At 45.6% G+C, this 21,971-nt stretch overlaps 1 long non-coding RNA gene across 1 annotated transcript; it reads left to right on the top strand.

Annotated features, from left to right (window-relative positions):
• Positions 1–4,868: 4,868 nt before the first annotated feature.
• Positions 4,869–18,665, top strand: LOC129524911 (uncharacterized). Its single transcript, XR_008668875.2, has 6 exons — positions 4,869–4,995; positions 6,603–6,750; positions 7,880–7,980; positions 14,423–14,688; positions 15,381–15,674; positions 16,835–18,665. It is a non-coding gene; the product is annotated as an uncharacterized lncRNA (long non-coding RNA).
• Positions 18,666–21,971: the final 3,306 nt, after the last annotated feature.

The raw sequence follows: 21,971 nt of genomic DNA, 5'->3' as shown, positions 1-21,971 counted from the left end.
CCCTGGGTTTCTCAAATACCCAGGCCTGCCCACACCTTGGAGCCTCCCCGCTGGCTGATCCCCCACCTGGAAGGCTCACCTGTCACCTTGTCAACGAGGCCATCTGGTCACCCTCCCCTGGCATTCCAGGTGCCTGCCTTCAATCTGCTCTTTACATATATATATATATATATATATATATATATATATATATATATATAAAGATATATATATATATATATATATAAAGATATATATATATCAATTTATATAATATATATAAAGATATATATATATATCAATTTCATCTTCTAGAAAACCATCATTTACTTACCGTTTGTTTATTGCTCCCCCCGCCCCCTACCCCTAGACAGCTCCATGGAGGCGAGGAGTTTTGACTCTTTGCTGTTTGGCATCTTCCATCACAATTGCCTGGCACATAGTTTATGTCCAATAGATATTTGCTGATGGTTGGCTGAATGTGAAGATGTGGCGCCTGGCTGGCCACAGAAGGAACTGGCGTTTTGTTCTGTTAACCGGGATAGGCAATAAGAGAGTTTAAGCACAGGTGCGATGTCAGCTGAGTCATGCTCAGGAAGAAGGCCCTGCTTGCCCTGGGGAAGATGGGCTGGGCCTGGGGGAGGAGACACACATGCAGGCAGGGGTCATCGTCCCTTTTGTCCCTGAGAGATCCTGGAGCAGGGCTGTCCTGCAATGGAAGTGTCCTGCATTGGCACTGCACCTGCAGCGGCCACGGGCCTACGTGTGGCCCTTGAGCACTTGGAATCTGGCTAGGTGTGGCTGAGAAGCTCGGCTTTAAAATTCACTTTATTTTAATTAAATTAGTGAAATTTACATAGCGACATGTGGCTAGTGGCTCCGTGTGGACCATGAAGTTCTGGAATCATCCGGATTAAAGACGGTGGTGCATGGACAAGGCTGGCGGCAACAGCAAAGGTGAAAGAGGTCACCTTTGGGCTCTATTTGGGAGGTTGACCCCACAGGTTGTACTGAAGGTTGGATTAGGTGTGAGGGAAAGAGGACTCAAAAAGATGCCCTGGTTTGGACCTGAGTCATGGAGACAGGGAAGGCTCAGAGGGAAGCGGTGTGCATGGAAATGGCATTTCTCTTTTAGCTGTGTGAGTCTGGAGCACAGGAGGGGTCTGGTCTGTGGGGAGAAACAGGAGGCAACTGCAGGTGGATGGCACTTTAATCCTTAGGAGTGGATGATACCAAGGAAGGGGAAAGTGTACCTGGAGCTGCAAAGAGACTAAGGCATCACCAAGCCATTCCCAGAAGTGATTAGATGACATTTGTTGTTATTTGGTGAAGGGGGGCTGGACTCTCATATTAAGTCCTGTTATAGAAAAATAATACCTGTTTTGTCACCTGCTTTGTTCTGCAAAATTTATTCTTACTACAGATGCTAGCACATGGTGGGTGTGAGCCCAGGGTCCTGGCCAGGTGAAAGCAAAATTAAACTTTCCACTGCAAATACTCAAATAACAGCAACGAACTGGAAGCCAGTCTGGCTGGAGGCTGGGATTTTATGGGTGATTAAGTTTGGGTCATTAAAAGATGCAAATCAGCTGGATTTCTGATCCTCTATCACTGTCCTATGGGATCAGAGAGTCTGTTTTATGATAACTGCCAAAAGGCTTTGAAAAATACTAGACTGACTTAATGAAATTAGCAGAAGGGAAATAGACTGTTTTCTTAACAGGATAGAAACTCCCCGTTCCGATTGTTGAGTGTTTCATTGAAGCCCTGAGTCAACCATTTGAGTATACTGGGGTAGAGGTGACCTGGATTCCAGCACTTTAACCTCCAGCCCCTAAACACTCTCCTCTCTGCCCCACTTCTGACAAAAATATGCTGCACACAAATTTTACACAATTTATGCCATGGTTTCCTTGACAGGCAGAACATACATGCAATCTTCTCGGTTTAAATACGTGGTTAGAATGAATGATGACTGTATCAGCAGCACTCTATAACTGATTTTGTGACGTGTCATTCCCAGTTTATAAGCGTGGGCTTCACGGGGGTATCTGAGAACTCAGAAGTCCACCTTTGTACGATGAGGCTGACGCCTGTGTTTGGTTCCCCGACACAGCCAGCAGGGGGCAGGCTGGACCTGGGAATGCACCGGAGCCGCTCCCCGGAGACCTGCAGTTTGCCGAGATGATCCCAAGGACGCATGAGTCCTGACTTCCTTCAAAGCCCCGTTCCCCACTGGCCCCTACCGGGACCCAGTTTTCTTCCCATCAGTGAGAAAAATCTCTGGAATTCTCAGCCGGGTGGTCCAGTTCTCCCTTCCCTGCCAAAAGGGCCCTGGCCTGTTCCAGTAGCTTGTCCTGCCCAAGTTGTCCCTTGAGGGCTGGGGCTCTGGCTGGGGGGTCTGGCTTCTTCCCTCACGCTGCCCTTCAGGGCCAGCTCACTTGGTCACCGCAGCGCCTGTGTTTCAAACCACCTCCAGGCCTGCTGAGCCCACCTGGCAGCCCTGGGCCCACCTCCACTCTGGGTCCTGGTCCTACCTAGATAGCCTGGCCTCAACTCTTGGCTCAGCCATTTAGTAGCAACGTGACCTTGGTTCTCCACTTCGTAGTTTTGTCATCTGTAAAATGGGACTGAATGAGTTAATAATTAAGAAGTGCTTAGAAGAAGGCCTAGTACGTAATCTGTGCGAGATGGATATAGATATATAAAATTTTCTTTAACTGTGGAATATTCTTATTCTACTTGAAATTTGCAGTGGCCCTCAGAATACTCTTTTATTCTGCTTGAAATCTGCAGTGGCCCTCAATCGGCAGAGGTGAGGAGGAGCCGCTGGAGCTGGGGTTGACCCACTTACCAATACTGAAACCAGGTTGTGAGCCCAGAGACAGAGCCGGCAACGCCGGCCCCTCCTAGATCAACTGGCTTCTCCTCCCAGCACATTTGGGCCGCGTTTTGTTTGAAGGAGATTTTCAGCTGTGAAGCTCTCACCCTAAATGTGCTGTGGAAGGAAAGAGGATTGAGTTTTCCTGTTGTTTCTTTCAAATGCTTAGAGGTTGAGTTTCAGTCTCAGACTGGAAAAGCAAGGAAACCCTGAAATTGTATACAGATCCAGACCATTCCAGAAGCCCCCGGAGATATGCAAGGCGGCTGAGAGCTCCAGGGAGCCACAGAGCCCCCCTCACTGCTATTCCTGATGACCCCGACGCAAGCAGTGGGCGCTCAGTTGGGGGATGGGGTCGGGGGACATGGGGCGGGTAGGCAGACACGCGATCCTCCACTTGGGTCTCAGCACAAGAAACTGGACTCTGAGCCCTACACCACACAAGGCTCTTTTGTCAGACTTCATGCCTGAGGCCAGGGTTTGCTCCCTCAGGTTCTGTGCAGGCCCCCACCTCCCCACCCCACCCCACTCCCCCTCCATCCTAGGCAGTCCATTCTTTCCAACCGAGGCCACTGGAAGCAGCTCAAAGCAGCATGGGTTGGCCTATGCTGCATCTGACCATATTTTAAGAGGCTTTTAATTCTGGAATAGTTCTAGGGTGTGTTCCTTGTGTAAATTCCAATGCAAACACTTTTTGTTTTCATCATCCTCATTGTTTGGTTTCCTCTAACTCATGTAATCAGTTGAAATATTAATTACAAAAAGATGGCTGGGCATATAGAGCTGGAGGTGATTTGGTTTATCTAACAACAGAGGAGGAGACGAGCCTGGAGGGGAGAGACTTGCCCTAGATTGCCAGGCCCTACCCTTGGTTCCTGGGCTTCTGTCCTATTTGCTGACTTGCATTTCCAGTGCTGATTTCCCTGGAAGTGGCAAAGCACTGGAATGACCCGTGAACTTAGGAAGTGTCTGAATAGTGTGGAAGCCACGGCGGGAGCTTGGACCCTCTTGGAAAGGAAGCTGGAGTGGTGAGAAGCCACTGTTTGGCTGTGGGTGTGAGGCACGAAGAGGGGGCAGATTTCTCTTTCCTGCTAAGGTCATTCATCAAGGGGGGACTCCAGGGCCCCTGACCTGCTGGGGTGATGGGTGATGCTGAGACTCTCTCACCGCAGGGCTGCCTTCAGATTAGAAAGGGAAAGGGTGCTGGTAACGGCAGCTCCTCTGCTTAGCTGGAGTGACAGGCAGCCATGCAGGAGGGCTGCAGCTGGGGTCAGCCCATGCAGTGATTCCCTGGTGGTCCTTGGGCAAATCAAACCTCCTTCCTCATCTACAAACAGAAGGGGGATAGGCTCAGACTTGTTTTACAGGCTTGTTGTAGTGATAAAATAAAGTCTGTGAGAGCAACATCTGACATATGCCAGCGGAGGGTGCCCAGGGGGCATGTGGCTCACCCTGAGCAGTGGCCGTGGCACGGACTGGGGTGTCTGCCGCTGGGGAGGCGAGAGAGCAGAGTGGTGCTGCAGTGGCTGTTCCAGCTGGGGGAGTAGGAACCTCTGCTGGAGGTGGAGCTGTGTGTCCCCGTGAACTCACTGGGTGACTTTTGGTTCTTCGGCCAGAGCTCCAGCATCACCAATGAGTGGGCCTGCCCTTTCTTCCCAAACTCTGAGACTCTGGGTGAACGCTTGATCTTCTGGGACTCTGCTTCATCCTTTGATGGAGTTCGTGCCCATTGGGTTGGTTAGAGTGAGGAATAAAAGGATCCTGTCACTAAGTGCTTTGCACAGTGAGCCATCATCTGCCAGTCCAATGTGGGGAGAATATGCCAGGGGGAGATAAGGGCAGGAGCCTCACGTAGGGTGTGAGCCAGGCAGTGGCTCAGAGCAAACTGAGAAGGTCCTTCCAGCCCTGGATTCATGTCTCCATGGAAACCTGCTCTTGCCAGAGAGTCCGCCCAGCCCAGGCCCCCCTCCTCCAGGGCTGGTGGGTTCTTCAGCTGGAGCTCCAGCATCACCGATGAGTGGGCCTGCCCTTTCTTCCCAAACTCAGAGAATTGGAATGGGTTTCCTTACCTGGGACCTGCAGTTGACTGGGGAATGGAATCCAGGATTCTGAGTGCAGAAGTTTCCAGATTCAGGGTAAGCTGGGTGCCTGGCCGCTTCTATGTGCAGGGAGAACAGACCCTTCCCTGTCCCCCCATGGTGCTGAGGTTGTGTTTAGTGAGAATGTGAGGAATTGGGCACTAGGTGTGAGCAGAAGCTTGTAAATAACCAGGGCCTTTCCAGAAGGTCTATATTGATCTCAGAGATGCAGTGTTTGGAGGTCCCGGCATGGACTCCTCAAATGCCCCCATTCCCTGCATTTTTTTCATGCTAAGCTGTGAAGGTCAGACTAAGCCATGAAGGTCAGAATCTGTGATTAGTGGGTGGATGGCCTCCCTTAAATAGCCATGGCCCAGCTAGGTATGATTCTGTCTGGGTGGCAGAAAGAGCCTTGAGTCAGGAGGCCAGGGATGAGTCTGGCTTCAAAACCTCTGACCCCAGCCTCGTACCCTCACTCTGCCTGTCTGTTTCTCGGCTGTAAGCTGGTGATAGCATGGCCAGGGCTCTGAACCCAGCTTCTGCCCTACTTCTGTCTGCCTGATTCTTCCTTTTCCTTTTCCCCTCCTTGTCCCTCTCTCCATCTTCCCTGCCAGAAGCAGGGCTGGCTGCCCTCTCACTCAGGGTGTGCAAGGCCCCCAGGGAGGCGACTGTGTGGGTGCATGCATGCATACGTGTGGGGGTTTTACGTGGCAGTGTCTCTAAGGTTGGGTTTGGGGTTCATGAGATTTTTTCCAAAATTAGAAAGCAAATGTATGTGGGGAGGAAGGAGGTGCTGCCAGAGGGCATGTCTAGCTGTCTCTTTTGGAAATTAAGGAAGAGGAGGTCAAGTTTGGCCCCTAAAGTCATACTTCCCCTTGGGGCTGCAGTTTTTAATCTGATATCATTAACCAAAGTCACTGCAAAGCTCCTCCCAGAGCTTTGATTTGAGGTGAGTGGGAGCCCCCTGTCTTCTTGGGGGTTGGGTGATGGTTGGATGACATCAGAGAAGCCCAGCGTTCCAGGTCAGAGCCTTACTCTCCCTGCAGGCTCCCCACCTCTGTCCACCAGAGGATTTCCTGTCGCGTCTGTTTGCTTATTGCTTCTCAGATAAGTTTTCATTTGAAACAGTGGTCTGAGGCTCTAAATCATTTGAAAGTCTTCTCTCCCAGTGTTCAGACAATTCCCCTGGTTCTAACATTTGCTGATTCTGCAAGAAGCCTTCATGCTAGGGCAAACAACTCTCCCACTTTGCCCAGCACCGTGGGGTTTCTGGACATGGGACTTCTAGCGCTGAAAGTCCCAGGAAAACCAGGCCAATTGTTCATCCTCTCACATTCTCACTTGAGTAGCTTATATTTTGAGCCATGCTTGTTTAGAGAAGGGAAAGACACCATTTAGAAAGCCCCTTCAATGCCTAAGTGTCAAGAAAAATGGGATCCATCACCTAGTCGAATAGTAACACTGGATGAGAAGGGAGGGAAGCTGGTGCCCATATGTTTTGAAAAAGCAGCATTTACTTTAACTTTGAAATCTCAGAGCAGTCCCCAGGCAGGATGGGAAGCCAATGGGGCCAGGGCTGGTACAGCTGATGGGATCTGAAGGGAAAGAAGAGCTTTTTAAAAAGGAGAAGAATTTCACACTGAATCTCTTAATCTGTTTTACAGACTCATAAAATCTTAATATAGCCCCGAGACTGTCATGTTTACAGACAGTGCAGCAAAGGCAGTGGCTTGGAGTGTGACCAGAGAGTTTGCAGAACAAACGCACCAGGGAGGGGCTTGGATGGAAATAACCAAGCGCTCTCCCCGCAGGGTAAGGCAGGACAGCCGGGCAGCCCCCGTCTGGTTCCCCCAACTGTGAGCAGAACGCTGGGCTACAATCTAGGCTGAAGCTTCAGTGTACTGGCTTTTAGCAAAAAGCCCCCATACTGCTCCTGGGGCAGAGGATGGTAAGATGCCAACTCCTGACACATCCATGACAGTGTGTGATGCAGGTGGAGCTCCAGTCCAGTGGACACACCTGTGATAGATTTGAGAACGCCTGGAGGTTGGAGGTTGCTGAGAACCCAGTGTTGCTAAGAGGGTCACAGGCACTCAGAAGACAGGGAGGTTCCGGTGGGCTTCCTGGAGAGGGGCCCTGGGCTGGGCTCCACAGCATCTGGGAAGGCAGAGGGCATTTCTGGGGGAGAGGGCATGAGCAAGTACGGGGAGGCTGGATGGGCACAGCACAGGTGAGGGCAGCAGAGGCAGCACCTGGAGAGAGGGCTTTTGTTGGGGGAACGGTGAGAGATAAGCTCACCCTAGTCCTGGCTTTGGAGATGAGAAGAAGAAACAAAAATGAAGCAAAATACTTGTCACTGTAGAGGAGCTTACAGTCCAGACGACCTGGGAGAAATGAATTTGAAAACAAAGGAAGATTTAGGAGCTGCGCCTGTCAATGTCAAAGTCCGGCCTGAGCCATGGAAAAAGAATAGAATTGGAGTAAGCCCTGCTGGAGGGCAGACGTCTTCTTCTCTCTGTACTCCCTGCCCATCCCAGGAATCTGGACCCTGGCGTGCTTCTGTGTTAACATAACGGCTTTAAAATCTTTCCCGTTATGAGCTTTAAAGAAGTAATTTCCAAATATTGGTCTTTGTGGAAAAAATGAGAAAAGAATCAAGGTTTCCCTGGTCTAAGACTAAATGTGAAAAATAAAGAAAATATAATGAGTTTTTTTTTATAAAGCCAAGCTTATTTAATTTAGAGGAGTATCCTTTACACAGAGATTATGCTGTTCCTATATTTTTGCGTTCAGCTGGCTTTCTTTAATGGAATCATGGCCTGTGAATTAAAATTGAAAGTATTGGTTTCTGAAACCCTAAAGGCTGGGAACTACTGTTTTCATGGCTGATTGTCTCCATATCTAAAATATATATCAATATATTTTGACGTATGGACACTAGGCGTCAGGAAGACAGAAGAAGCTGGACAGAAAGAGATCAAGATTTAACTGGTTATGCTGTAGAGCATGGCAGATCGTAACAGAAGACAAAGCCCTTAAAAGGTAAACCTCCTTGGCTCTGTTCCCTGGAAGAGGTGGGTTATTATGTTGATGGGAGGTGGGTACGAATTGGGAGGGATTTGGATGATGCTATAAGATTGGAAGCTATGACATTTTTGTGAATGTTTATTTCTTTGAGCTAGGCTTGGGATGGGGAAGACTCTTCTCTCCTTTGTTCCAGACATGAGTGAGATCAGAAAGTCTCCTAGACAACAAGAGCTGGCCCCCTCTGACACTTCTGTGTCACACCCCGTCTGACCTTTCTCTCGTCATGCCCTTTTCCTAGGGTTAGAGTCCAAAAGCCAAGTTGACATGCCAACTTGGAGCTCATGCCTGGGTAGGGGAGGAAAATAATTTCTCTCTACTTTTCATAGTTTTTAGTTGGGACAGACCCCTGTAACAAAAGACAGATTAACAGGAGAAAAACAGAAGTTTAGTAACAAGTATACCCTCATGCATAGATGGGAGGTACTCAGAAAAATGAATAAATCTCAAAGAGGTGGCTTGGAATTCAGGCTTAAAAACTATTATCTATGGAAACTAAGAAACAAGGGCATGGGGAAGGCTGGTTATGGGAAGAAAAAGCACAGTAAACAAAGAGTAATGTTTGTATTTGCAGATCTGAGTCAGCGCCTTCTCCATTGATAAGAGTCTTTAGTGATTTGAGTCCTGGTACAGACAGGGAGACACTCTTACAGATGGAGATTTCACCTTTTATAGATATAAATTTCCCTTACACAAAGGTAGCTGCCACTTTGTTTTCAGAGCATCTTTTGTGTCTGTAGCTTCTCAAAATAATAAGCTCAAAATAAGTCTTAAGCCAAAGAGGCATACTTTGGAGTAGCATTTTTCTGGTCTCCTACACCTCTGCCTTCTAGACAATGCTCCAATTCCTGGAACATTGGAAAGCCCCATCCAAATGGCCCTGTGTTAGTCTGAGTTCTCCAGAGAAACAGAACCAATAGGTTACACACCCACATATTTAAATGTATATATATTATATAAGAAGCATTTATTATAAGCACTTTATTATAAGGAAGTGGCTCACGTAGTTATAGACGTTGAGATATCCTAAGCTCTTCAGTTGGCAAAGTGGAGACCCAGGAGATCCAATGGTATAGTTCCAGTTTGAGTCTGAAGGTCTGAGAATGAGGAGATCCAGTGGTGTACATTCCATCCAAGTCCAAATCTAAATCCATAGGTGGGAGAAGACCAACTTCCCAGCTAGAAGGCAGTCAGACAGAGGAGAGAGAATTCTCCCTTACTTGGCCGTTTGTTCTGTTCAGGCCTTCAATGCATTGAATGCAGCCCACTCACACTGGGGAGGGCAGTCTACTTAGTTTACTGATTCAAATGTTTATCTCATCCGGAAACACCCTGATAGACCCACCCAGAATAATGTTTAACCAAATATCTGGGCAGCCTGTGGCCAGCCAAAGTGATACATTAAAATTAACCATTACAAGCTCCAAGGCACTTCCAGGGCCTGTGCTGGCTTTCTTCCTGGGTTCCTCTTCCTCAGGTGGGCCACACAATTGGATGAGTACATCTAGGCCCAAAGTTGGGCCAAGGGGGGATATTTGTGGGGATGGGGAGAAGAGCTTTCATATAAGGGCCTAGAGAGTGAATATAGGTGTTCACAACTGGTCCAGGGTGGGCCAGTATGAAAAAAAGGGACAGGCTAGGGGCCAACTGTTGCTGCACTGCCTGTTTCAGTGCAAAACTCCAAGCAGTCCAATAATTCTAAATTTGAACTTAAGTTTCCAGGTTGTTATGAAAGTATAATTATCATTGTAGGAGGAGGGAATGTATTTAACAGCTTGTTTGCTTGATTTATAACTTTTGAATATTTAGACATATGGTATGTGGGTGTCCATTTGTACACTTGCCCAGGCCCTCTAAGGGTCCTGTCTGTGTGGATGGGGTCCTGATATTGTAAAATTATACATTAGAGGGTATTGGGGGTTGTTCAGAGGGGCTTGTTCAGATAGGGTTGATATTTCATTTGGGCCTTGAATACAGTAGGATTTTGAAGTTCAGTGAGGGTAGGACTAGTGTGGTAGACTCTGATTAAAGTGTACACCTTGAAAACCAGATAGAAGTGACATTCAGTTAAATATGGCAGACTGAACACGTGAATTTCCTTCTACCCCCACCCCAAATCCCACCAAAAAGACAGTAAAGGAATTAAAGGGAGCACAAACTCTTAAGGACAAATAGAAAGTGAGTGGAATAACAACAGGATGTTTTGGGAACCGGACAGTGGGTGAATGAGTGTCTTAGTCTGTTCAGCTGCCATAACAACACACATTAGACTGAGTAATTTATAAACAATACAAATTTATGGTTCATAGTTCTGGAGGCTGGGAAGTCCAAGATAAAGGCACCAGCAGATTCAGTGGCTGAGGAGGGCCTGTTCCACATAGATGGCACACTCTATGTGTCCTAACATGGTGAAATGGGCAAGCAGGCTTGCTTAGATCTCTTTCATGGGGCACTCAGATCTCTTTCATGAGGGCACTAATTCTTTTCAGGAGAGTGGAGCCTTTGTGACCTAATCACCTCCTAAAGGCCCCAACTCTTAGTACTATCACATTGGGTATTAGGTTCCAACATATGAATTTGCAGGAACACATACATTCAGACCATAGCAAGAGAGTAAATGATTAACTGACAAGAGAAAGTCGGCAGGATCCCTAGTGTGGTGACCGGTGGGGGTGAAAGCAGGAGGACTGTGGAATTTGGAATACAAAGTCTGTGGAGGAAATAGACCTCAAGATTCCCTGCTTCCCTTTGAGGAATGGGCACCTGACTCTTCTGCTATCTTGCAGAAGACTGGAGGTCTGCTTTCCAGAGAGACTGAGGAGAGGGACCTTGGTCTCAGGGAGCAGGCAAGAGAGGAGAGGCACACTGAAATACAGGATTAGGTGCAGGTTTTCCTAAAATGAGATGTCAGCCCCTTTTCTGCTCTGTCTTCAAATGTGTGACTCTCCTAGGCAGGAGTGTGGAGGTTACCCCATGAAGAGAGTTATCAACTCAAGAGAAAGACTCCCACCAACTTGTCAACTGCTTCAAGTTCCCTTTAGGAAGTGATCTTAAATCCCTGCATGAATGATAATCTTTTAGTGTATCCCTCTTGACTGTAAACCACAGTCAAAGCCCATTCGACATTTGAAGAGAATGAAAGACAGAGACCAACCATGGCCCCATAATTGTTACAGTGAAATTATTCAATACAGTAGAGGATCAGTTGATGAGTCAGACTCCTGAACAATTGCTCTGGACAAATGTCCTTGGAAGGTACACTCTGTGTGTCCTAATGTGGTGAAATGGGCAAGTTGGTAAACACAGATTTTGATTCTTAAGGTATGAGTATACTCTGTGAAGCTGGGTTAGAGTTCCAGGCTTCTTTTGAAGGGTACTTCCTTAGCTGGGACGTCTTTTTCCTGGCTCCTTGCTCTGAGTTGGAATTATTCCCTGGCTCCCTGGGCTGGAAGTCTTTCTTCCTGACTCTCTGTGAGGCCTCCCCATTCTGTTTATTCTTTCTGTTCTCTCTACTGGATCCTGCTTCTCTCACTGGAATGATTCTGTCACCAGAAGCTCCTTTCTTTGAACCCCTGCTGACTAGATGCTCTGCCAACTCTGGTTACCTTTGCCAGATCCTTTCCTTTCCCACTCCTGCCCCTGAGTCAATTGAATTTTAGCCTCTCTACCCTCCAGGGGCTCATAAGGGACACAAGGCCCCTCAAAAGCAAGCACCTCAGGCTGAAAAGAGAAAAAGAAAGGACTATTTGGAAATTGGGCAAATGAAAAAATCTTAAAATCTTCTCCACAAATATTGGTAAAAAGCCTTAACCCTTGTTGAGTAGGTAAATTCAACTTGTCTTATTTTCATCAGAAACACAATCTGGATAAAAATATAAAGTGAAGATAAACCAGTGAGTTTGTATGACTCTGTTTTACTACCTCATTACTAAAATTTTTTAAAAATGGAAAGCCATAAGATCTAGTTGCATCTCTTTGTATGTTTCTGGATGTGTACATGCATGATCTATGTCTATATGTTATGTATATGTGATCTTTTTCTACCTCCAATGGCATTACCCAACCAATATGCTAAAATTGGCTTAGGGATAAATGAATGCTCAAACAAATTAAGTTTTCATAGAATTCCCAGAAAATTAGAAACTGACTCAATTTTTTTTTAAGTTCATGTGCTCTGGAATAATCCTTGTTAAACAAAAGCTAGTTTAAAAATTACTGATCAAATAAAGATAGGACTGTCTTCAGAATTGTCAGCACTGAATATCATACAGACATAAATTTTTGCCTGGGTTCTCTGGTCAGAGAGGTCTGTGTTGTCTCTGCTAGATGTTTAAGGACATAAAACTATAAATCCAACCTTAGAGTAGAATGCACAGTAAAAATGAATTGCTTAATTGCTTAATGAGTATCAGTAATAGAAGTAAAAAAAGTTATAAAAGCATTGTGAAAATTTTATCTTGTATGGTCAATGTTAACTAAGATTGAATAGATTCATTTATAAGGTTTATTAAAATAAGTTTCAGCATTACATTGACACAAAAGTAGATTTTGGTCTTCTCTTTTAAAATGACAGGATTTTCTCAGAGTAATGGTTTGAGAATATGAAGGGTTTTTCCTTATCTTTTAAGTAAACAAATATTTTGTGTTTTATTAAGATATTTTCTTGTGTTTCATTATTGTCTTTTATTAAGTATTTGATTACTTAAGTGCATTTTCTCAATATTAAGAGTTAAGTTTTTATTGATAACTATGTAAACTTCTGTATTTACCTCTTGAAGTCTTTTAATTATTACTCTGTTTAAATGAGTGACTCTTACTTCAAAGTGACCTGTGATCCTATTTTGATGAAGCATTTTAAACTTTTTGACATTGAAAAAAATTTCCCATTATCAAATTCTAAATTAAGTCTTTTTGGCCTTGAATTAACATTGGGATTTTTTAACATTGGGCTCCTGGAAAAGCTCAAAAGATGTGTCTCTGATTTTGTAAAAGAGAGAGGCTAAACTAACTAGACTTATTTGATGTTAAGTTATATGGGAAGCATTGTCAGATAAGTGATTCGAAACTTTCTTTAAGTAATTTTTAAGAGACATAGTCTTGCTCTATTGTCACCTGGGCTGGAGTGCAGGGATGTGATCACTGCTCACTGTAACCTCAGATGCCTGGGCTCAAGGGATCCTCCCTCATCAGCCTTCTGAGTAGCTAGGACTGCAGGTGTGCACCACCATGACTGGCTATTTTTTTTTTTTTTATTTTTGTAGACACAAGGTCTCACTATGTTGCCCAGGCTGGTCTTGAGCTCTTGGCCTCAAGTGATCCTCCTGCCTCAGCCTCCAAAATGTTTGGGATTATAGGCATGAGCCACTGTGCCTGGCCTATGGGTATGTTATCAATATGAATGTTTTAAAAATTGTGTGAGATGTCTAGAAATCTCATATTCTATCAGTCATAATTTTGGCTATGTTAAATTGTTGTATTCCACTGAAAGAACCAAATTTCTTTGTGAGTTGCATCATTATAATAATAATAATAATGAACTCTCATGCTATTTTTAACCATGGCCATTCTAAGTCTTTGTCATCCACAGTTGTTTTTTTATGTTTTTTTTGAGGTGGAGTTTTGCTCTTCTTGCCCAGGCTGGAGTGCAATGGCACAATCTCGGCTTACCACAACCTCCCCCTATCATGTTCAAGTGATTCTCCTGCCTCAGCCTCCCAAGTAGCTGGGATTACAGGCATGCACCACCATGCCTGGCTAATTTTGTATTTTTAGTAGAGACACGGTTTTTCCACGTTGGTCAGGCTGATCTTGAACTCCCAATCTCAGGTGATCCGCCCGCCTCGGCCTCTCAAAGTGCTGGGATTACAGGCATGAGCCACCGCGCCCAGCCTCACAGTTATTGTTTTTATTCTTCTCTGAAATTATTTGCAATCAGCTACAGTCCAAAATTTCTTTTTCAAGGAGTTTCCTGGAAAAGACTCTGACAAGTACTCTAGAACACAGGTTTCTCAAAACTTTAAGATCATACCATTGGTCTGAGTAAGAATTTCCAGAACTCTGGTGAAGAAACTGATGGGTTCATGAAACAACCATTTCAATATCAAGCAGAACATAAAGTAATTACATGGGACTGAATAAACTGATGAGGATACTTTTTAATGACTTTTTACTTAAAACATTGCTTGCTTTAATTGTTTTGTTGTCCAGATTTAAGCAAACTTTTAAAAAAAAGCTATCTATAGATTGCAACGATTTGATAAAGTATACTTTTGTGAACAAAAATGGGGTTTCTCCCTCCTTGATCCATCCAGAATTCAGAAACTATTTGTAAGTATTCTTATGTTTATGGAAATATAGTTATTTGCATAAGTTAAATAAGAATCTGTCCTCCTTATAACAGGACACAGTTGGAAGCACTGGATATATTACAAGGCTTTGACTGGAATGCCATATTTTCAGATACGACCAGACAGCTTTAAGGAACTAAGATTGACTTTATGGAGCCAATAAGCCACCCCCATCTTAATAAAACTGGCTTGAGGGTTCCAGCCTTACAGACGAATAAGGAATATCCCTTCTTGGCAGGCACAGAAGCCTCAGGATATTCAGGGACCTCAAGAAGAGAGGAATTCACTCAAATCTAAACGTAACAGATGAAGCATGATGGTAGGTCATTGGTTTGGCTTCATATCCTAAAGAGGCTTTCAGAAGTCTAATCTGAGATTCCTTACCAAAAGTTCTGGCAAAGCAGACTGAACAAGAGCCTAAGTGGTCAGTCACTATTCTTGCTGCATTTGTGTAAATAATAGACTTAAACTTATTGTTTTGCAAATGAATTAGTCTTTCTTTGATTATCTTTGGTAAAAATGGGGGTGACTATAGGGAGAAAAATTGTTTCAGAAGAAAACTATAGTGTACCTAATATTTGATTCTAGCCCTGTTCATTTACTTTGAGGTTTTATTATCCACATGTAGTTTGGACTTGATCCTGAGTTCTCCCAGTTTCGCCCAATATCTGGCTATGATTTTCCAAACTAATGTTTCCAATTTTCTCTCATCTTTCTGGCTTGGGATCACTGCTGTTTTCCTAATGCCCTGTAAGCTAAAGCTGAGCAACTTTCTATTAAACTTCGGAGGAACCACCAACCACAACAGCTTACGTATGGACAACCTTCATGACATCCAAACTGTAAACTGGAAAATCCGTTAGATTGCTACTGCCCTCCCGGTGCATTGCTACAGCTGAAGATACTTCAGGGCCAGCATCTAGAAATCTTTACTGGCTGCCCTATGGACTCAGAAAGAGAGTTTATGGTTTGTTGTTAGTATTAACATTTATTTTTCTTTTATTTTTATAGAAACGAAACTATCCTCATTAAAGGCCTGATGGCTCACACCATCCAGGAGATCTCCTCTGCTACCAACTCCCAGCAGCTGATTCAGCGGTCCTTCATGAACAATAGGCAACTGAACAAGAAAATGAGTTTATATTGTTCAAAAGAAATAAGAATGCCTCTTTTTTCCCTTGAACAAGGGAGGTGGGGACTAACAAAAGATTCTTTGCTTGACCAAACTTTAGTCAGGCTTCTAAATCTTCCCCTCAGCCCGTCTGTGCACTTCCTTGTGAAATCCAGTTTTAGCAAAGAACATTGGTAAGTCAGTTTAGCAAGAACCCACCCCCCCACCCCCATCCTCGATATCTGATCAGGTTGCTCAGTTGCCATCATCCCCCAGGTGATGTCTGATTACCCTAGCCTGTCTTCAGCAAGAATTCTGTTAGGTCAGTTCAGCCAGAATCTCCCTTAACTCTTATGTTTCCTCTCAGTAATTTTTTTATTTTTATTTTATTATTATTTTTTTGAGACAGAGCCTCCCTCTGTCACCCAGGCTGGAGTGCAGTGGCACGATCTTGGCTCACTAACTTCTGCCTCCTGAGTTCAAGCGATTCTTGTGCCTCAGCCTCCCAAGTGGCTGGGACCATAGGTGTGTGTTGCCATACCCAGCTGATTTTTTTTTTCCTCAAGATGGAGTCTTGCTCTGTCGCCAAGGCTGGAGTGCAATGGCGCAATCTCAGCTCACTGCAACTCCTGCCTCTTGGGTTCAAGCAATTCTCCTGCCTCAGCCTGCCGAGTAGCTGGGATTACAGGTGCTTGCCACCACGCCCATCTAATTTTTTGTATTTTTTAGTAGAGACTAAAAATAGCCTCTAGACCACGTTGGCCAGGCTGGTCTTGAACTCCTGACTTTGTGATCTGCCCACCTCGGCCTCCCATAGTGCTAGGATTACAGGCATGAGCCACTGTGCCCAGCCGGTGCCCAGCTAATTTTTTTACATTTTTAGTAGAGACTGGGTTTTGCCATGTTGCCCAGGCTGGTCTTGAACTCCTGACTTTGTGATCTGCCCACCTCGGCCTCCCAAAGTGCTAGGATTACAGGCATGAGCCACTGTGCCCAGCCAGTGCCCAGCTAATTTTTTTACATTTTTAGTAGAGACTGGGTTTTGCCATGTTGCCCAGGCTGGTCTTGAACTCCTGAGCTCAGGGCAATCCGCCTGCCTCGGCCTCTCAGAGTGCTAGGATTACAGGTATGAGCCACCGTGCCTGGCCTTCTTCTTAGTAATTTTCTATCCACTGACCCCCCCCCCCTTCGTGGCTATAAATTCCTATATAATTGCATAAATTCTACGCAATCTCTCTCCCCAACTCTAAGACCCCATTGCAGTGGTACCCTATAACTATGTCAATGGCCCTGAATAAAGTCTTCCTTACCATGCTTTAACAAGTATTATTGAACACATTTTCTTTAACAACAGCAAGAAAAAAGCAAAGCGGGAAAGGGATGTAAGAAAGAGTGAGATGAATAACACACTTCCAAGAGGGAGGGCTCAAAGAAGGAAAAGGAAAGATCAAATGAGTTCCTTATATCCCAAAAGAAACTGCAGACACAACGGACCAACAAACTGAGCTCAACTGAACTCTGTAAGTTTCAAGCAGAGATTCTGTGACAACAGAGAGATGAAAGGCAAGTTGAGGAAACAAATGGAAGAAAAAGATAAAACATTACAGTGACGGGAACCACGTTCAAAGCCACACAACCCTGAAAGCACAAGTTTGACAAAATTATGCAAAACAAACTGGCACAAAAAACATGCAAGATTGATCGTCAAGAAGATGTAAATGGCAGGCAAAGGGCAACTGGTTTTTCCAAGAAGAGAACAGAATGGATGAAACTGAAAAGGCATTCAAGGAACCATGGGAAGCTGACTTTTCAGAAGGAGGACATGGACTTCCAATTCAACTGAGCACGTTGTATCCCAGAAAGAGAAACATAGACAGAGTGACCCATGCTGAAGCATAACTATGGTTAGCTTCTGAACACAGTGACAAAGGCAGAATCCTATCAACCAAAAAGCCAAAGGAAACCAAAGCACAAATTCCCCCACAGCATTCAGCACCCGAAGATGGTGGCCACAATCTACAGTTTGGGGGAAAGGAAATGTGGGTCAGCAGACCCTGGCACATATAAAGACCACACACAGATGGCTTTACACGTGTGGGCACTCAGGGCCGACAATTCCTAAAAGCCGTTTTTGACAGAACACTGAGGAATCAAACTGTAGATCTTAGGAACAAGGAACTGTGCTGAAAACGAATGACAGTCAACACAGAATCCATTCTATTTTGGAATTAAGACCCCAGCCACTAGTGAAATTGTGTTATAAAACAGAGAGTAACTCTTATAAACATGGCCGGTGTAAATCATGATGTCATCACCAAATCGGAAAAGGAGGTGAGGGAACGCTGGCACTTCCCTCATCTTTCAGAGCAGGAAGTAAAACTTGAAACATGCAGTCATATCAAAATCCAATAACCTTGAATAATCACTCTTTGTCTACCCTTTTCTCCCGTTGACTTTGAAGGGATCATTTGGTCCTTTTTATATTGCTTGAATTTGTTTTTTTAATTGATGCATAATATTCATACATATTTGTGGGGTACATACAATGATATGGTTTGGATCTGTGTCCTCGCCCAAATCTATTGTAATCCCCGGTGTTGGAGGTGGGTCTTGGTGGAAGTGATTTGATTATTGGGGTGGATTTCCCCCGCGTACTGCCCTCATTATAGTGAGTGAGTTCTCATGAGAGCTGGTTGTTCAAAAGCATGTGGCACTTCCCCCTTGCTCTTGGTCCTGCTCCTGTCACATAAGACGCCGGCTCTCATTCACCTTCTGCCATGACTAGAAGCTCCCTGAGGCCTCCCCAGAAGCAGATGCTGCCATGCTTCCTGTACAACCTGCAGAACTGTGAGCCAATTAAAGCTCTCTTCCTTAAAAATTACCCCATCTCAGGTATTTCCTTATAGCAATGTGAGAACGGCTTAATACATGTAATATTTTGTTAGGTGCATGGAATGTGGAGTGACCAAGTCAGGGTATTTGGGGTATCCATCACCTCAAGTATTTATTTCTGTATTCTGGAGATATTTCAAGACCTTTCTTGTAGCCAATTTGAAATACACCCTACAATGTTGCTAACTAGTCACCCTACTCTGCTATTGAAACTTATTCTTTCTGTCTTACTGTGTGTTTGTATCCATTAACCAACCTCTCTGTCCTTCTCCCCACTGATACACCCTTCCTAGTCTCTGGTATTTATCATTGAATTTGTTTCTAATGAGCATGATTTTTTTTAAACAATAACAACAAAAGGTCATTATTCTTAAAACATTTCTTTTTGAGTTTTCTCCTGTCTATCTGGTTTGCTTCATTAAAAAGAGAGAGAGAAGAAAAAAAAAATTCCTTGCCTTTGAAAGCATCTCTCCTAATCCATCTTCCCCAGGGCAAAGAACCAGCTGGGAAGGGTGGGCGGGGCCTCCCTGCTTCCTGCTGAGGGGGGCTCTGTGGGCACCCAGCCCTTGGAGAAAGGCTTGACAGCAGATGGGGCCCTTTGCTTGGAGCCTTGACTTGGTTCGTGGGGTTGGCTTTGGCTGTCAGGGGTCTTAGCCCATGCAGCAGAGGAGTCTTGGTGCCCCTCACTTAGGCCTGCACTGGAGGAAGGGGTGTCTGGGCTCCCCTCAGAGCCCAGGTGGCTCACACAGAATCCTGGGGGGCAACCAGAGGAGGTGATCACCCAAAGCCCCTCTGTGGGGAGATTGTTGGACCTTCTTCCCTTCCTTCCCCCCAGTTTCCACTTCAGTGGGCCCTCTCCTTGTCCAGGGCCAGGTGTGGGTTTGGGGCTCAGACTGTCCCCAAGCCACAGCCCTTAGAGCTGCCCTCCTTTTCTCCAACCTCAACCCCTCAAGCTGAGGCTTGAGCGGAGAGAAATTGGGGGTGGGCATGTGGGGAGGGAGAGACTGGAGGGCCGCCATCCATTCTTCCGTTCATTTGTGCACTGAGCAGCCCTTGTGAGCAGGCTTGTGTCTCTGGGGACACAGGCTGTGTGGGGGACCTAGGTGGAGGCAGAATGCCAAATGTAGGTGCTCAGTAAGAATTAGCTGCCACCTCCCTGCTGTCTGGCTCTAGTGAGCCATCCTGCCCCTCCCAAGATCAGTTTCTTCTGTAAATAGACTATCCCAAGATCCCTTCCAGCCCGAGGAACTGAGTCCTCTGGGATAAGTGATCATTTAGTAGACAGAATTCATAAAACATCATAATGTGGGCTTATTCAGACACTCTTCAAATTCCTGTGCAGGCCTTATTTCACTTAATTCTCACATTCTTTCCTCCATTTTATTTCATTTTGAGACAGAGTCTTGCTCTGTCGCCCAGGCTGGAGTGCAGTAGCACCATCTTGGCTCACTGCAACCTCCGCCTCCTGGGTTCAAGCGATTCTCCTGCCTTAGCCTCCTGAGTAGCTGGGATTACAGGCTCGCCCGACTAATTTTTTTTTTTTTTTTTTTTTTTTTGAGATGGAGTCTTGCCTTGTCGCCCAGGCTTGAGTGCAGTGGCTTGATCTCGGCTCACTGCAAGCTCTGCCTCCCGGGTTCACACCATTCTCCTGCCTCAGCCTCCCAAGTAGCTGGGACTACAGGCGCCCTCCACCACGCCTGGCTAATTTTTTTGTATTTTTAGTAGAGATTGGGTTTCACCATGTTGGCCAGGCTGGTCTTGAAATTCAGACCTCAGGTGATCTGCTCGCCTTGGTCTCCCAAAGTGCTGGGATTACAGGCGTGAGCCACTGTGCCCAACCGTTTCCTCCATTTTATAGATGACAAAATTGAGGCTAGAAGATGAAGTCACCTGCCCAGTAGTAAGTGGCAGAGACTCTTAGACCTGGGTATTTCTAATTCCACACCCCTTGCAGCAGTATATTTGCCTGTTTTTTTGTGACATGCTTAAATATCAAATCTTTTTTTCCTCCAATTGGTGAGTAATTAAATACCAAGAGGGAAGAAGCAGTCAACTCCTACAGAAGGAGTGGCGCAGGGAGGAAAGGACCCTGTTGTAAAACCATGTCGGAGAAAAGATCGGACAGAGCCATTTCCCTTTAATTGAGAAAGGGCTTCGAAAATACTCCCCTTTCTGCGTAATACAAGACGATAGAGACTGACTTCATTTAAGTAACTGAGCGAATGCACAAGCATCTGAGCACAGACGCATAAGCCTGTGTTATGTCTGCCTTTTATTTGTTTTCTCTGGATATGTCTGCATTTAATATACATAACAAAATGCCTTCATCATGATCTGTTTGTCATTTAAAGAAAAAAGAAGCCCAAGATTTAGAAACTCAGTATAGAACAAAAAGCTTTTAACATAGCAGTTTTATTTAAAAACAAAACCAAACAAGAGCCTGGCTTCCTTGATGTGAGGTCATGCCACTGCCCTGGCCTGTTCTTCCTGTGTCCGTCCCCGGGCCCGCACCCCTGCGTGCTCCGAAGTTGTCATTGCCCACCCCACAGGGCCTCCCGGGCCTGAACTCTCAAATAGGTATTTGCTCTGTGGATGCAGAAGGAAAGAGCTCTCCCTTTAGAGAGAATTCAATTATCTGACCTCTTACAGCAAAGACCCATCTGGAGAATTTTAATCATTCCAGCAGAATGGAAGATTCAGTCATTCTTGGTTGATCTCTGTGACTATGTGTATTCATTTCCGTGATTATGCGGTTTTATTATCTCTTGTAGGTAAACAAGGATTCTGAGAGGTTCATTGCCAGTGCCCATGGGTCAAGCTCCCGACGGTCTAGGAGAGAATATTGTGTCTCCAGCCAAGCTGGGGATCTGCATCTAACCTCAAGGGGATTAAAGGGCACCCTTCACCTTAGTTCTTTGAGCCCCATTAACATCGTATATTATAATGATGAGCTGGATCAAACCCTAGGCCTGCACCATTCCCACAGGCCAGTGGTGCCATTTGCATTGAAGCCTGCCCATCTTAACCCTTTGCCACCCAGGCTCTTCCCAGGGCATTTGTGCCAGGCTGAGTTAGCACGTGTCTCGTTGGCCCTGGGGTGAGTAGGAGATGGTGGCTGTGGCCCAGAAAAGGCCTGGCTGGAGATGAGCAATGTGGTGGGGGGAAGGGATGGAGACGGGTTGGGGAAGGGGTCAGTGAATATTTTCAGCAACTACCTGCCATCTTTGCTTCAGTTTTCCCATGGTGACCCTGGTTTATAGGTTTATCAGCCTCAGAGCCCTGATCCTGGCCTCAGTTTCCCTCTGGCTTCCTGCAGCATTTCCCTCATGGCCTTCCTCTGGCTGAGGGGTAGCCATCTGTGCCTCTGCTTCTGGGCCCACCTGCTCTATGAGGGACAGTCCAAACCTCACCTCCCATCTCCCGAGATGTAGTCATCCTCCGGGAACTCATGGTATAGGCAGAGCACAGAGTGATCTGTGCTTTGATGTGGGTATTAGAGAAACCACAGCCACCTGGTGGGTGTAGGAGGAGCAGAGAGAATTGGCGAGGGGATGGGGCAGCCTCCTGGAGGACGTGATGCTGAACTGAGCTGTGAAGGG

Source organism: Gorilla gorilla, chromosome 8, assembly GCF_029281585.2.
Source record: "Gorilla gorilla gorilla isolate KB3781 chromosome 8, NHGRI_mGorGor1-v2.1_pri, whole genome shotgun sequence".
Lineage (NCBI taxonomy): Eukaryota > Metazoa > Chordata > Mammalia > Primates > Hominidae > Gorilla > Gorilla gorilla.
The sequence above is the reverse complement of the archived record's forward strand: the minus strand, read 5'-3'. Positions and strand labels throughout refer to the sequence as shown.